Source organism: Penaeus japonicus, unplaced genomic scaffold (genome assembly GCF_977035675.1).
Source record: "Penaeus japonicus unplaced genomic scaffold, GWHDUDI00000001_assembly GWHDUDI00000036, whole genome shotgun sequence".
Classification (NCBI taxonomy): Eukaryota; Metazoa; Arthropoda; class Malacostraca; order Decapoda; family Penaeidae; genus Penaeus; species Penaeus japonicus.
The window spans coordinates 16,282,748-16,287,747 of NW_028234438.1; the positions used below are offsets into that span (position 1 = coordinate 16,282,748).

Genomic DNA, 5,000 nt, shown 5'->3' on the forward strand with positions numbered 1-5,000 from the left:
TATATATATATATATATAATGTATGTATGTATGTATGTATATATATAAATAATTCTTTTATTTACTTCTTGCATGACTGTATATATATTTTTTTCATCTTGTATATTTATATATATATATATATTTTTTTTTTTCTACCTCCTGCTTCGTTTTCATTCCTTCACATTTTATGGGTGTTTTTTGCACCTCATCCTTTTCTCCTCTCTTCTTTTCCCTACGCCTTTTACTCCTCTCATCTTCTTTATTATTCTCCTTTATATTCTTCCTCCTCCACCTCCTCCTCCTCCTCCTCCTCCTCCTCCTCCTCCTCCTCCTCCTCCTCCTCCTCCTCCTCCTCCTCCTCCTCCTCCTCCCCCCCCCGCTTCTTCCTCCCTTCCGATTCTTGTCTCGGCTTGTCTCTTCCCTCTTCTCCATTCTTTCTATTCTCCGTTTCCCCTTATCAGTATACAAGAAAAGGGAAAGAAGAAAGGGGGAAGGAGAAAGAGAGGAAGGAGAAGAAGAAGAAGAAGAAGAAGAAGAAGAAGAAGAAGAAGAAGAAGAAGAAGAAGAAGAAGAAGAAGAAGAAGAAGAAGAAGAAAGGGAGGAGTGGGAAGACGAAGACGAAGGCAGAAGGGGACGGAGAAGGGAAAAGGGGAAGGGGAAGGGGAAGGGGAGGGGGGCAACGAAGCCACACTGTCTGCCGCACCTGCCTGCGATGCTTGCCAAGGGTTGCGATAGGGGGGAGGGGACAGGAAGGTAGGGTAGGGGATGAGGAGGGGAATAAAAAGAGAGGGTAGGGGAGAGAAGGGGGGGGGCGAACCTGAATGGGGAGGAGTATAAATACAGGAAAGGGGTGATGGTGGGCAGGGGGTATTGCACGCGAGATAGAAAGAGAGGGGAGAGGCAGGAAGGAAGGGGAGCTTGAAGTTGAATGGACGATTAGGGGAAATAGAGCGGGGGCGGATAAAGACGTGTGAGAGGAGTTGAAGAGAAGAAGGGGAGGGAAAGGGAAAGAAAAAGAAAAGAAACGTGGAAGCAGATAATGAAACATCACCAAAAAGGGAATAGAAATGGAGAATAAACGGGGAAAGCGAGCGAATAAGGAAGAGTGTAAAGAGAGAGGAAAACGAGGGGAGACGATGGAAGGGAGATGGGGGAGGGGTGGGGGGGATAGGGGTAGGGGAAGAAGGGGAAGAAGGGGGACGTGACGGAAGCGGGTATTTTAAAACTCTCGTTGGAGGCAATTAGTGGTTCGGCCTCAGTACCAGCGGTCGGCGGTTGGTCGCCTGGCTTGCTCTCATACATACTCTCAGGCTTGCTCTCAGACTTGATCTCAGACTTACTCTCATACTTGCTCTCAGGCTTACTTCCAGGCTTGCTCTCAGGCTTGATCTCAGACTTGCTCTCAGACTTGCTATCAGACCTGCCTCCCAGTCTTACTCTCTCTCTGACCGGCTCTTAACAGACTCAATCGTTACCGTGCAACAGATACACCTGACTGACTGACTGACATCCCCTGATCCGCCGCTCAACCGGATCGCGACCCTGAATTGGACCCCTGGCTCGCTCGAACGAACGGCTTGCGGTTTCCCTTGTTAGGTTGAGTCGTTAGTTCAGGAGTCCATAGTTCAGGGTCGTTTTGTTTTGTTTTGGGGGTTGTTACTTGGGTTGATGGGTTGATAAGCCTGTTTGTGGGTATATGAGCAGTTAGTCGATTGTTTTTTCCTAGTATAATTGGTTATTGTGAATAGTTGGTTGTGTGAAGCGTGAGGTGATTGGTTGCAGCTAGTTGGTTGTAGGACTGGCTGCTTGATTATATGACTAGTTAGTAACCGGAGTGAATAGTTAGGTAACTGGTATTTTGACTAGTTCGTTCGTTTTTGGGTGACGAGTTAGTTGTATTACAAACTAATTAGAGATTCCGGGTTAGATGGCTGATTAGTTTAATGGGTGGTTAGATTGATAGTCGGTTGCAGGGTTCAGCGGGCTTGTTGACTGGCTGGATGTCGAGCTTGTTATTTGGGCGGTTAATTTACTAGCCACATAAGCAGTTGAATGAAAAACAAAAATTCCGCTGCGGGCTTTTCAGCTAATTATCTGGTGGAACAGCGCGCTGGCAGAATTGGTTGCTAGTTGGCCGGTTGGCTCCATGGCTGGCAGGGGCGAGGGTGGCACTGGGGGAGGGGGTGGCACAGGCACTGCTGGGTGTCGGGACAGGGGGAGGGAGGGCAGCAGGCCGGCACTGTGGAAGGTGGGGGAGGGGGAGGCACAGGCACTGGGAAGGGGGATGACAGGCTGGCACTAACGGGGAGGTGGGGGGGGGAGGTGCCACGGGCATCGGGAGCGCCAGGGCGGCCACAGACGCCGAGCCCGCCCGGGGTCAGTTGGCGTTGGAGTGCCGAGGCGAGCGCGCGTCGTCGAGTGGCTGGCACCTGCTTGTGGCACTGTGCGTGTGCGTGCGCGCGGGCGCTCGGGAACGAGATAGGAGAGCATGTGAGGAAAAGAATCTGCAGAAGAGGCCGACCCTGCCACCGCCCTACCCTCCCCCACCCTGCCGCGTGCTCCCCTGGCCATGGCAGAGCACGGGCGTGAGAGAGAGGGTGTGCGCACAGCCCGAGTAAGTTCACTTAAAGGGCGTGGGTTTAGGCGTGGGTGTAAGCCAGGGCGTGTGCACAGTATGTGTCCGAGTGAGCAAGCTGTAAAACTAGTCACCTGATTGCGATACTAGCTAGTTACTCGTACGACAATCTAATTAAAGATTCCGGAGGAGATAATGAATCAGTTTAATGCAGTGGAAAGTGTCCTTCAAACTCATTCACAACTCGCGGGGCGTTCGGCGCACTCGGCCAAAGATCCCGCCCATGTCTGCCACGCCAAGCACGAAGCCTTGTTGGTCAGGTACAAGCCCTTCGTGCCACTACAAGGGGCAGCGGAGGAGAGGAGGCGCGGGAGACAAATGGCTCTTGGGAGAAACTGGCGACGGGAAGGTCGTTGTTTGTTATGCGAGAGGGGGGGGGGAGTGGACGTTTGTGCGTGTTTGTATGTGTGATGATTTGTTTGTGTGTGTTTGTATGTGTGATGATTTGTTTGTGTGCGTGTAGGTTTGAGTGCGTGCATGTATGTATGCATGTATAGATAGACAGATAGATAGATAGATAGATAGCTATGGTAAATAAGTTGATAGATGATCTATTGTATATACATTTATGCTTGCGAATATACATACATTCATCCATATATGTACATACGAATACATCCAATAATAACAGCCACTAAGCACTGCATCCATGCATTTTAAAAGCCCAATAAACCGGAGGAAAAGGATATGGCGATTTCACTCCCGAACCAGAAGGGCTCTCGTGGCGTTGAGGAGTTTTGACTAATTCTACCACTGTAGAGATTTTCCGCTCTGTTGAACCCCTGCCTTGTTAACACAGGGAAGCGACGGGGGGTGAGTGCGAAGAAGCCAAATATCGAGTCTTTTTTTTTCATCTTGAGCGAATTTGAGAAGATGGGGATTTTGGAAGTTAAGGTTTTTTTTCCTCTCGAGTTAATATGGCTATTTGTTTTCCTCTAGTTTTTTTTTTCTTTTTTTGTGAAATTTAATAAGTTAGAAGTTAGGTTTTAAAAGTTTACACGGTTTATACGTGTATATGTGGCCTGTGTGTGAATACGTGTGTATAAGGTCACCTCCCTTTTCATCTTATATTTACGATCCTGTATTTTGTTTTGCATAACAGCTCTTTCTCTTTCTGTCTTTTCTCTTGTCTCTTATCTCTTCTCTCTCTCTCTCTCTCTCTCTCTCTCTCTCTCTCTCTCTCTCTCTCTCTCTCTCTCTCTCTCTCTCTCTCTCTCTCTCTCTCTCTTGTTGCTATATAAGAATAACCATTGTAATTTATGGAATAAAATGTTTGAGTTTGAATTTGAATTTGAATTTGAACTCTCTCTCTCTCTCTCTCTCTCTCTCTCTCTCTCTCTCTCTCTCTCTCTCTCTCTCTCTCTCTCTCTCTCTCTCTCTCTCTCTCTCTCTCTCTCTCTCTCATTAGATCTCCCTCTATACTTCTCTCGGTCTCTCTCTTTCTCCCCCCCCCCTCCTCCTCCTCCTCCTCCTCCTCCTCCTCCTCCTCCTCCTCCTCCTCCTCCTCCTCCTCCTCTCCCCTTTCCTCTTCCCCTCCCAACAACCGAAAGCAACATTTGAGACAGTGAGTGATGAAGGCGTGAGGATGACGGCCACTTCGGCATAATGTCCTCAATTGCTTTCCTCGCGAGGGAGGATGGGGGGGGGGGGTGAACGTGTCGGAGAAGGGGAAGGAGAAGATGGAGTCTCTCTTTCTCTTTCTTTCTCTTTCTCCCTCCCTCCCTCTCTCCCTCCCTCCCTCCCTCCCTCCCTCCCTCCCTCCCTCCTTCATCCCTCCCTCCCTGCCTCCCTCCCTCCTCTCTCCTCTCTCCTCTCTCCTCTCTCCCTCCCTCCTTCCTCTCTCCTCTCTCCTCTCTCCCTCCCTCCCTCTCTCCCTCCCTCCCTCCCTCCTTCCTTCATCCCCCCCCCCCCCAATCTTCCTATCTTTCTATCCGTCTGCCTGGATGGAAAACCAACATATCCTTAGGCGCTAATGAAGGACTGGGTGTTTCCTGCAGGCCTGTGACATGACCTCAAATTTCTCTCGGATCATTGCATTATCTTCCCGCGTCACCCACTCCATCATCCCATTATGGAGGAGGTTGTAAAGGATAATGAAGAGATGGTGAGAGAGAGAGGGAGGATTAGGGGGAGGGGGAGGATGAGAGAAGAGAGGGAAGGGGAGGGTGAGTAGAAGGGGTGAAAGAGAAGGAAAGGGTAAGGGGAGAGGGAGGAAGATAGGAGAGAGGAGAGGAGAAGAGAAGAAAAGAGAAGAGAAGAGAGGAGAGAGACAGAATAAGTAGAAGAGAGAAAGGAGACAAAAATTAGAGGGGGAAAGGGTTAGACGGCGAGGGGAGCAAAGCGAACACACGCCTTTCATCGTCTTCTCTCAACAAAAAGAGAA

General features: G+C 49.5%; 1 protein-coding gene across 3 annotated transcripts in view; it reads left to right on the top strand.

Moving 5' to 3' along the window:
- The window catches only part of Vang (Strabismus domain-containing protein Vang), a 225,720-nt gene that overhangs the window by 203,601 nt on the left and 17,119 nt on the right, over nt 1-5,000 (top strand). The window contains exon 1 of one of the 3 annotated variants that reach the window (XM_043037094.2): nt 2,354-2,596. The exons of the other annotated variants lie outside the window; for them this stretch is intronic. The gene's annotated coding sequence lies outside the window, so the exon portion shown is untranslated. Of the gene's footprint in view, nt 1-2,353; nt 2,597-5,000 lie in introns of those variants that run through there. 3 annotated transcript variants of the gene reach the window in all.